The sequence below is a fragment of the Rhinolophus sinicus genome, chromosome 17 (genome assembly GCF_057876585.1).
Source record: "Rhinolophus sinicus isolate RSI-liver-muscle chromosome 17, RSI-T2T, whole genome shotgun sequence".
Taxonomy (NCBI): Eukaryota; Metazoa; Chordata; class Mammalia; order Chiroptera; family Rhinolophidae; genus Rhinolophus; species Rhinolophus sinicus.
The window spans coordinates 119,362,421-119,374,597 of record NC_142517.1 but is presented as its reverse complement, the minus strand read 5'-3'; the positions used below and the strand labels follow the sequence as shown (position 1 = coordinate 119,374,597).

General features: G+C 36.7%; 1 pseudogene; it reads left to right on the top strand.

The window, feature by feature from the left end:
• The first annotated feature begins 282 nt into the window (after positions 1-282).
• Positions 283-9,587, top strand: LOC109456957 (cytochrome c oxidase subunit FA4 pseudogene; annotated as a pseudogene).
• The last annotated feature ends 2,590 nt before the right edge of the window (positions 9,588-12,177 follow it).

The window sequence follows — 12,177 nt, the reverse complement described above, 5'->3', positions numbered from 1 at the left end:
GCCCTTTTGGAGCAACCCAGTAAATTTAAGCAATAAAGCAAAGGTACCCTTCTAGGAGGACATAATATATAAAGACAAAAATATCAGCTATAAATCAGTGCATATTGATTTAATAAATAGGACTGTTGCCCTCCAGGAAACCCAGCTCAGAGGCTGAGTAGAGCAGTACCTCTGACTCAGAAACCCATTGCCTTTGCATTTATAAGCAGAAACCCAAAGGGGCATGCCCTCCAACACCTGCACAACTTGTACTCTTTCAGTTTAAGATTTTATCCAGGTGCTATGCACATTCAAAGCAAAGCCAAGGACCGGCGTTGGGCTATGGATGACGAGAGGTTGCCTACAAGGTACTCATATCTGTCGTGAATAAAAATGGGGCACTTGATGAGATGCTTCCATAAGAGGGATTAAGGCAGCTGCTCGAGAAAGTGCGAAGCAGATCACTTTGGTGCTGCTGTCCTGCTTGTCCCCCAGCAGATGCTACGTCAGCTCCCAGTGTGGGCCCAGATAATGTGACACAGCATTACCTGTATTCATTTTAACTTAATTTTCATAATAACCTGAGGAGGTAGGTATTATCTCCTTCTTACACCATGCTCTGGTCAGCAAAGTCAAAGCAATATGTTTTTTGTTGTTGTTTGTTTGTTAGTTTTTAGATTTTATTGGGGAAGGGGGAATAGGACTTTATTGGGGAACAGTGTGTTTTTACCAGGACCCATCAGCTCCAAGTCAAGTTGTTGTCCTTTCAATATTAGTTGTGGAGGGCGCAGCTCAGCTCCAAGTCCAGTTGCTGTTGTTTAATCTTAGTTGCAGGGGACGCAGCCCACCATTCCTGTGGGAGTCGAACCAGCAACCTTATTGTTGAGAGCCCGTGCTCCAACCAACTGAGCCATCTGGCCACCAGGGAGCTGAGTGGCAGCTCGTTGTTTTTATTCTAGTTGTGGAGGGCGCAGCTCACTGGCCCATGTGGGAATCGAACTGGCAACCCTGTTGCCCAGAGCTCACATTCTAGCCAACTGAGCCACCCATCTGCCCCAAAGTAATATGTTTTGACATGTGACCACCACATTCATAAACCACACAAACGTCACACAGCAAACCAGCCCAGGAGTCTGGGAATCCAGTGTTAATCCTAACCATTATTAGCTCTGTGATCTGTTTTTACTCAGCTGCTTGCTACTCCACAAGTCCGCTTTTGATTCTGGGCCATAGACTATTTCACTGAAATGTAAGGATTGAATTTTCTGCTCAAAAGTTTCCAATATATCACTTTCCTTTGATTCGGAAAAAGGCAAAACCCGTATCGGGAAGATTTGGGATTTGGATCAAGAGACAGATTCAGATCTGGCCTGTTGTCTCCTATGCAGCATGAAATTAAGCCACTCTGTGAAGCTCAGGCTCCTGCCATGAGAAATGGGAGCGTGGTAACCTAGCTGACATGCCAGCTTGACAGTGCTCTTACCCACAGCCTCTAAGTGCTAATAGGAAGGCACATAATAGTAGTCAGGTCTCGGAAGAGAAAGTTCAAGTGAAAGGTCTCCGTCCTTGCAAAACTCACGCATCTGAGCCATAAGAAACTTCCTGCCCTGGCCATCACCATAAGTACCACTGTGACAGTTTGACCACAAAAGACTTCTGTCAACCCCTACTTGTTCTAGGAAATGGCTGGTCACACAGAATCCTCTGCCCCTAAATTTTAATGAACGATCCTCACTTGAAATATCCCCAAACTCTTTGTTTGCCCCTTGTAAGCAACCAAGGACTGCTAAAGGTACCTGAAGACCAATTAGAAAGTCTCCTGGCAAGGCAGTGTGGAGGTTCCTCAAAGAATTACGAATCGAATTGCCATATGACCCAGCAATCCCTCTCCTGGGTATCTACCCAAAAAATCTGATAACATTTAGAGATAAAGACACGTGTGCTCCAATGTTCATTGCAGCTTTGTTTATGGTGGCCAAGACATGGAAACAACCAAAATGTCCTTCGATAGATGAATGGATAAAGAAGATGTGGTATATATACACAATGGAATACTATTCGGCAGTAAGAAAAGATGATATAGGAACATTTGTGACAACATGGATGGATCTTGAGAGAGTAATGCTGAGCGAAACAAGTCAGACAGAAAAAGCAGAGAACCATGTGATTTCACTGATATGTGGTATATAAACCAAAAACAACAAAAGAACAAGACAAGCAAATGAGAAACAGAAACTCATAGACACAGACAATAGTTTAGTGGTTGCCAGAGGGTAAGGGGGTCGGGGGGTGGGGGGTGGGAGATGAGGGTAAGGGGGATCGAATATATGGTGATGGAAGGAGAACTGACTCTGGGTGATGAACACACAATGGGATTTATAGATGATGTAATACAGAATTGTACACCTGAAATCTATGTAATTTTACTAACAATTGTCACCCCAATAAATTTAATAAAATAAAAATTTAAAAAAAAAAAAAAAAAGAAAGTCTCCTGGCTTCCTAAAATCCCACCTTAATGGAATCCTGGCCAGTCAGTCTTTCCTTCTCTTTATCCTGTAACATTTGCTCTCCTTGACACACCTTCTAACCAGTGCTGAAACGAAAGTCAGGGTAAATGGGTTCCCTCACTATAAGTTTATGAGTAAACAGCCTTTGCTAATTTTCTCCCAAACTCAGCTTTGTCTCCAACAGCAGCAAAGGATTGAAGTAGAGAAAGGCTGTCCAACATGTGGATGCTGACTCTTTGCTGTCGTCCAAATAGATGAGCACATCTATAAATCAATAAACAAATTCAAATATCAATCCAAGTTTCAGCATATTCCCGTAAATATGGGTTATGCTGTTTCTCAGTTTTCCACGGGACCTGCACATTTTAATTGGTGTGGAATTGTATCAATGCCTTGTTTCTGGATGATGGTGATGACGGCCACTGACAGAACCTAAAGGCTATGGTAGGTACTAAACTCAGTCCCTGCATGAGGTACTAAACAGGGCATCAGTCTTTATGTAGCTGAGATGGTAGGCCTTTTGTCAGTCTCAGAAGACTTGGAGGTCTCCAAAGTTTCCAAATTTTCTGAAGCTTTTTCAGTGTCTTTGTTTAGCAGAAAATTCACTTCTCATACAAATCCCATTTTATAATGAATTCCACCCAGCCATTCATTTTTATAGACGGTTTTATAGAAACATACTGAAAAGGTGTTTCAGATTGTACCATATAAATCATAACGGAGGGTTGATGCTTTTTTTTTCTAGACACTTTGTCTTTTCTCATACCTTTCCTGTTGTTATTAAATCAAGCAAATGTTTACACATTTTGATGGAAATAACACAAAAAAGACAAGATACCCTTGTGTATGCTAAGGAGCTAAATGAATCATTAAGATACAGCCTTGTAGACATATTCATACTGCAGATAGGTACGAGGGGAAGATAAAGTTCAGAATATACATATGCAGATTATGCAAATAACCCTTCACTGTTGAAATAATATTGTTGAAGTCATAAAAGGTTAAATACTATTTGTTTAATTTTATTTTTGAAAAGCAGATCTCATTGGTTTTTGTGGAAAGCTTCTGCCTGTTAGAAAACTTTGGAGCTTCATAGCTTATATTCGTCAAGGGCGCACATACTGGGAAGATTAAAGAAAAGTGTGTAAATTGGACTAACCCTTTTCAAAACAATTAAGTTTGCTTTTAAAACCTTCCAACACATTTTCATATGATTCTTTTTTTTTCCCCTAGCAGAGAAAGGTGATCGAGAAGACTTCCTTTAGCAGACAACATAGGAATTGTTATTTTAAAGACCAGATGGATGCAGACATTTAAGAATCTGAAGGAAGAGCACCATTGCAGACAGAGAGCAGAAAAAAGTAATGGGACATTACTAAACTTGGCAGTTCAAAGAAACAGGAAGAAGGGTAGAGGATGGGGTGGGGGGTACCGCCGGAAGCAGTGGAAGGGATAGGCAAGGGTTAGACAAATAGGGTCAGGGGTGAGACCAAGGTCTGTGGTTTATTCCAAATGCAATGGGACACCACTGCGGCTGTAGTTTATTCTAAATCCAATGCACACCATGGGGTCGTATCAGTAGAATTTTCAATAGGAAAAATAGAGTGCCCTTAAAAGTGTGCAATTCAAAAGAATTCAATGAAGGGACTTCATTGTGTGAAAAGTAAGCCCAGAATCAACAAGAGATGTTGGGGATCCCAGGGATTAGCAACTATTTGAAGCTCATATCACCCCTGGGCCTGAAGGTGAAAATGGTGTGACCAATGTTGCCAGAGTAAATTAGAATCAGGGACATGAAAGAAGAGCTGCCAACTAGAGCTGTTTACCCAAGGAAACACAGCCCCTGTTAGAACAAAGAAACAATAGAGAGTAAGGGAATAAATACCTCAGCCTCTGTCTTCTCTCCTCCTTTTGCTTTCTGGTGCCAGAGAACAAGGGGGCATCAATGATTCAGTGTGTTCAAGTATGGTTCACAGACCCTGGCCGAGAGGGTGAATAATTGATAGGGATGGTGGGGTGTGCAAATGTAGATTAACCACACAGGTGTTTTATATGAGGCCCACAAAGGATGTCTTAGACTTAAAAGAATCCTTAACCTAAAATGAACTGTGACTTTCTGAAAAATAAAATGACTGATGGCTTTGTTGAGAGTGCAGTAAACTGAAAGAGTATCAGAACAATTATGTGAGGACAGTGGGGTGCCTTCTGCATCAGGGCATTTTTTTTTATCCTGATCAAGAATTAATGTAAGTCAACAGTAGGAGGAAAAAGACAGATGAAGAGCATGTTTCAGGTCCTTGATGCATCAAATCTTCTTGTTGACTAATCGCATGGCATACAGTCATTTCAAAACCTAATTACATTAAATTATTTGGTCTGTTTTTTAAAATGCAGGTCTTTTGAGCCCCTTCATACTTATTGACTTTTTAAAATTATCTCTCCAAATAATTATGATGCTGAGTCATATTGTGGAACCACCAATGTAGTGCACGACTGCAGATTTCACCAACACAAACAACTAGATTCTACTGTGGGCTCTACTGATGCTGTAGTTTTTATAATGTTCACTTCTTGGAGTGTCATTTCCTTTTTGTTAAATGGACATAATGATACCACTTGCACAGTTGTTTCAAAAATTGTAATACTAAATTAAAGCAGATGACAGTATTTGGCATACAATTAGATCCCTGTAAATGTTAGTTACTATTACTCCTGTTAGTACTAAATGATAATTAAATTTACAATGAAGTGAACAGGGAATGTAGTCTTCTGAATTGCATTTTGCAAAGTTTCTCATGATAGATCTCTGGGGGGGAATTTTTTTTTTTAATGGAGTGAAAGTTATTAGTAAATCAACATCTTACTGAGTTGAATATCAGAATATACTGAACAGTAGTAACAACAACCAAGAAAGTGCTCTCTCCAACAGCTTTCCCCAGGATACAATGCCAACCATGTCCTGAGATCTTTTGTATTGATTACTTGAATAAAATTAGAGAAAACACACTCAAGTTATGTGAAAATAATATTAAACTAGGGAATAAGAAGAACAAAGAGGAAAGTGGAAGAGATTAATGATTAATGAGTCTAATTAGGCAAACTACAATTTAACTGAGATACATATGAATTTTAGCACTTGGGTCTAAATAGTCAATTACATGCATACCACTTTCTGCCAATTAAGTTCGCAAACATGTTGCAACAATGTTGCTAACCTTTTTTTTTGTTACCAGAGGGGTTATTCATTATGAATTTGTACCAACTGGAAAAACATTTAATCAAGTTTACTATTTGGAAGTGCTGAAAAGGCTGTGTGAAAAAATTAGACGACCTGAACTTTTCACCAAGAATTCATGGCTCTTACATCAGGACAATGCACCAACTCACACGGCACTGTCTGTGAGGGAGTTTTTAGCCAGTAAACCAATGACTGTATTGGAACACCCTCCCTACTCACCTGATCTGGCCCCCAATGACTTCTTTCTTTACCTGAAGATAAAGGAAATATTGAAAGGAAGACATTTTGATGACATTCAAGACATCAAGGTTAATAGGACAACAGCTCTGATAGCCATTCCGGAAAAAGAGTTCCAAAACTGCTTTGAAGGGTGGCCTAGAGGCTGGCATCAGTGTATAGCTTTCCAAGGGGAGTAATTTGAAGGTAACCATAGTGACATTCAACAATGAGGTATGTAGCACTTCTTTTAGGATGAGTTCATAAACTTAATTGTCCGACCTTCATATTATAGATAAAATAGTTGTTAAGCAAGATACTTTAATTTAAAATAAAATAAAAATACATCTTGTTTCTTTTTCAACATATAATGAGATTAGAAGCTATCACATCCACACCTAAAACAAGAGAAAATTTGAAACAACAACAAAACCTGAAGATCAGTCTGCGCTCCTTGGATCCATCAGGAAACTGAGGTTACTGTACTAACTGTCATTCTGAAATCTGAAGAGATGGCAATTCCAGAGGACCACAGACAAAACCTACTTACGTGGAACGAAAGATGGTAGAATGATAAACTAGTAGGAACACTAAAATGGTAGTAATGAGAATTTCTGGAGGCTGAGTGTGATTAGTATGAAAGTGAAAAACTTATTGGGTCTTCTACACTTTGATGAATTTTACTTCCAGGTACCCCACTATGTTCTCAAAGTGTGGAATTAGGGGAGATACTCTCTTGGCTCTGATGGGGGGGAGGAATAATTACCCTTGTGGACAAGGGTATTCTCCGTGATAAAGACTTACTTTCTCCAGGGAAAACGACTTTATCAAAATCTTATCCCACCTGGGGAAAAGCATTTTTCCCATGCCAACTCCATCTAACCTTCCTGATACACCCAAGAGATGGGTAGGCTAGCAAGAAAAAAGAAAAAAAAAAAAGAAAAAAAAGAAAAAAAAAAAGAAATTGTGAATGTCTCATTCCTGTGACTCAGTCCCACCTAGAATGACTTTTAACCATAAGATTACAGAATGCTTCCCCTCCGACCCACTTTATACCTGTATGAACAGGGCTTCAATATAATAGCAGCAGGTTACAGGTGAAAAAAATGAAAAATGTAGACAAGAATTGACTTACTGTAGCAAAAAGTTTTTAAAGAAGCCCAAAGCCAAAGTGTGTGTGTGTGTGTGTGTGTGTGTGTGTGTGTGTGTGTGTGGATGGCAGTAGAGAGAAATAAGGACACTAGAAGAATTTGAAAAATCTGGCACTCAAACTACAATGAAAAATAAACACAGCTCAATACTTAGCAAGATTAACCTAAAACCTCATACTAAAGGGCTATTTATCTCAGTCCCTATAACATGTTACATCATGCCTGATTTTCAACAACAACAAAAAATACAATGTGCATGGAAAAGTAAGAAAAACATAGTCTGAAGAAGCAAATGAAACATCAGAATCAGTCTCATATATGACATAGATATTGGAATTATCAAATAGGGAATTTAAGATAACTGATTATTATGTTAGGAACTCCAATGGAAAAAGTAGAAAACTTGCAAAAACATATGGGTAATGGAAGCACAGAGATAGACATTGTAAGAAAGAACTGAAAGAAAATGCTAGAAAAAAAAAATGTAACAAAAATACGTTCAGTGGATTCATGTTTAAGTCAGATATGGGTGAAAAAAGAATAAGTAAATTTGAAGAAAATCAAATAAAAAATTTTCTAAACTGAAATAAAAAGAGGATTAAAAAAAAAAGGGAATAGGACATCCATGAGCAGTGGGATAATTTCAAAGGTCCAACATACTGGAATAGCAAAAGGAAAAAAAAAGGAGTCAAATAAAATAATTATTTGAAGTAATAAAAGTTTGAGAACTACTGAAATTAACAACAAAAATCAAATTACTCTTCCAGGAAGATTAGAGAACACCAAGCAGAGTTTATACCAAATATCTACACCTAGGTATGTTATATTTAAATTACAAAAACTGAAATACAAAGAGAAAATCTTGAAAAAAGTCAGAAAGAGGAAAACGCCTTGTCTATAGAGGCCAGACTTCTTGTCTCAAACCATGCAAGCAAGGAGTTAATGCATAAAATATTTAAAGTTCTAAAGGACACACACAGAAAAAGCACAGAATTCTATATTAAGTGAAAGCATTTGCCAAAAAAGGAAAAATGACAACTTTCTAAACCAAACACTAAGGAAATTTGTCATGAGTGAACTTGTCATACAAGAAATCTTAAGTCCGACAAAAAAAGATAAATTGTATATGTCAGAAACTCAGATCTACATAAAGAATTTTAAAATATATCAGAAAAGTAATACATACAAGCAAAATTAAATCTTTAATTTTCTTATTGATCTATATAAAAGATAACTGTTTAAAAATAAAATATTAACACTGCATAAAGTATTTATATCATGTGGAAAGCGGAATGAATGATAGCAATGTCACAAAAGATGGAGAAGTGAAAATGGGGCTACCTCTGTTATAGAGTTCCTGCAGTACATGTCAAATAGGATAAGTTATATGGGATAGATTTAGATAACTTAAAAAAACATATTGCAAATTCAATCAGTATTATGATATTTTTGGTTTACAATTATGCTTATTTTATTTCCCACAGTAGTCAAAAGTCAAACATATAAAAAACATGGATCTAAGTTGTCGAGTGTATGTGCATTAAGATGTCATTTTTTATAATAATGTAAAAGAAGGATATCTGAACAGATTTTTTTGTACCTTATTGAAGTTAGTTAGTATCAATTCAATTTGACTGTTATAAATGTAATGTGGTAACTATAAACCAAATAACCCTTACAAACAAATGGACATAGAATACTACCCAACAACGTGGACTACCAGTTCTTCTCAAAAGAAACCTTCCATAGGATGGACATAAATTAGGTCACAAAACAATTCTCAATAAATGTTTTAAAAAATCAGAATCATACAAATTATCTTCTGTGATGACAATGGAATGAAGCTAGACATCAATAACTAAAGGAAAACTGGAAAAGTTACAACTATATGGAAATTAAACAAAACACTCTTAAACAACCAATGGCTCAAAAAATAAATTGCAAGGTAAATTAGGCAATATTTGGAAACAAATGGAGATAAAAACACAACATAGCAAAACTTGTGGGATGCTGCAAAGGCAGTACTCACAAGGAAATTTATAGCTGTAAATGCCTATGTTAAAAAAGAAGAAAAATAATCACATCAATAACCTAACTGTACATTTTGAGGAACTAGAAAAAGAAGAGGAAACTAAACCTAAAGCCAAGAAAAGGAAGATAATAACCAAGATTAGAGCGGAGACCCAAACCAACTGCCACAACCATCCTGCGCCAAATCATCAGTCAGGCTAAGAAGAATCAAAGCTTGATCCCCCTCTTTGTATTTATTGGAGCTGGAGGTACTGGAGCAGTGCTGTATGTCAGGCGCCTGGCATTGTTCAATCGAGATGTCTGTTGGGATAAAAAGAATAACCCAGAACCTTGGAACAAACTGGGTCCCAATCAGCAATACAAGTTCTACTCAGTGAATGTAGATTACAGCAAACTGAAGAAAGAAGGTCCAGACTTCTAAATGGAATGTTTCACTAAAACGCTGCTTAGAATGAAGGCGTTCCAGAAACCATTTGCACAATTTCCCACTTAACCAGGACATATTTCCCCTGCAAATGCATGAAATCATGTTGGTGTATTATGTTGGGGTTTACACTGATTAATAAATATCTGAAACTTGAAAACAAAAAAAGATTAGAGTGGAAACAAATTAAAGAATAGAGAAGATCAGGAATGAAAAGAGGATCGCTTTCACCATTTTAACGGAATATTTTCTAGAACTGCTAGCAAGAGAAATTAGATAACATAAAGGAAAAAAAAATTCAAATTGGAAAGGAAAATGTAAAACTATCTACATGCATAGAAGACATGATCCTATATATAGAAAATTTCAAAGAATCAACAATAAATGATTCTAGATATAATAAACAAATTTGCAAATTTGCAGGGTATAAGATCAAGGTGCAAAAATCAGTTATATTTCTATATAGCTCCAATGAACTATGAGAAAAATAAATTGCAAAAGCAATTTTTAATATTATCCATCAGAAAAAAAGTAACAAGAAACAAATTTAACCAAGGATACACAGGACTTTTACACCGAAAGTTATAAAACATTGCTGATTGAAATTAAATAATACTTAAATAAATGGGGATACATCTCATACTTATGGATAAGATGATGTAATATTAATAAGATGTCAATGTTTTCCAAAAAAATCTACCAATCTAATGTCATCCTTATCAAAGTTCCAATGACATTTAACAGAAATGGAGAAGCTGAATCTCAAAGTATATAAAATTATAAGAGTCCTTAAATACACAAGACATCTTAAAAAGGAAGACAAAAGTTTGAGGACTTATATTTCCTGATTTCAAAATTTATTTAAAAATTACAGTAATCAAAACAGTATAATATCAGGGCAAAGACAGGAATATGGACCAATGGTATCAAATTGATAGTCAAGAAACCCATACATATATTGACACATGAATTTTATCAAGAATGTAAAATGCATTCGAATGGAGAAATAATAGTCTTTAATAGGTGATGCTAGATTTCAACTTACAAAAGAATGAGGTTAGACCCCTACCTCACACCATAAATAAAAATTGACAAAAAAAATTTCTAAAACCTAAATATGAGATAAGATATAAAACTCTTAGAAGAAGTCCTGTGGGTATAATTTCATGATGTTGGAGTTGGCAATGGAGTCTTACATATGGTGCCAAAATATGAGCAACAAAGGACAAAAAAAAAAAAAAAAAAAATCTGTCCAGATTGGATTTCATCATAATTTAAAAAAAAGACAAAAAACAGTTTGTGCATTTAAAGACTTTAGTAAGAAAGGGGAAAGACAATATATATATAATGGGAGAAAATATTTTCAAATAATTTCAGATAAAATATTAATATCTAAAATATATAAAGAATTTAAAAACTCAAATGCAAAACCAAACAACCCGATTATAAAAATAGGAAACAGTTTTGAATAGATAGTTCTCCAAAGAAGATGTGTAAATACCAATAAGCACATGGAAAGATATTCAACCTCATTAACCACTAGATAAATGCAAATCAAAATTACAAGGATATAACACTTCATACCTAGTAAAATAGCTATAATTTTAAAAATGTAAAATATATTGAATGCCAACTGTAACTGAAGAAAAAATAATTTTTAAAAATAAATAAAAATGTGAGCATTAGTTGCTGAAAGCTGCCATAACAAAATACAGTAGACTAGATGGTTTAAATAACAGAAATTCATTTTCTCATAGTTCTGGAGGCTGGGAATTCTAAGACTGTGGTGTTAATAAGGGAGGCGTTATTCTGAGGGCTCTTCTCTTGGCTCATGGCGGTAATCGTGCGGTTGTGTGTGCACAGGACCTCTTCTGTGTGCATACGTGGACAAAGAGAAAGAACTCACTTGTGTCTCCTTATATCAAAACACTAATTTTATTGCATCAGGGCCCCACCCTTATGACTTTGACATTATTTACTTCCTTAAAGGCTTCATCTCCAAATACACAACTGTGGATTAGGGATTCAATATATAAATTGGGGGAGTGGGAGCAAACATTCAGTCCTAACATTCGGTCCCTGTTGCCCTTCCCCTCAAATTCATGACTTTTTCACATACGAAATACATTAATTCCATGTCAACACTCCCAAAATTTTTAGCTGTTTCTATCACTCTAAAGTCAAAAGTCTCATCTAAATGAGACATGGGTGCGGCTCAAGGTACAATTCACCCCGAGGCAAAGTTCCTCTCCAGCTGTGCACTTGTGAAACCAGGCAAACTTGTGCTTCCATAATACAATGGTGGGGCAGGCATAGGGTAGAAATTCCCCTTCTGAAGGAGAGAAATCAAAGGAAGAAATGGGTAGCGGGTGCCAATCCATTCTATGACCTAGCCAGGCAAACCACTCTAGACCTTAAGGCCTGAGAATAACCCTCTCTGGCTTGATGATCCACTTTTTGTACCCACTGGAATGGAGGCCCTGCTTTCTCCATCTACTGAGGAAGCTGTCCTGCTTTCTGGAACCACTGGGGAAGGATCCGTTTTAGATAATCGACCTTCTACACCCACTGGGGAGGCAGTCCTGCCTTTGAAGCTTTGCTGGGCCAGTCCTGCTACTGTGGTTCTGC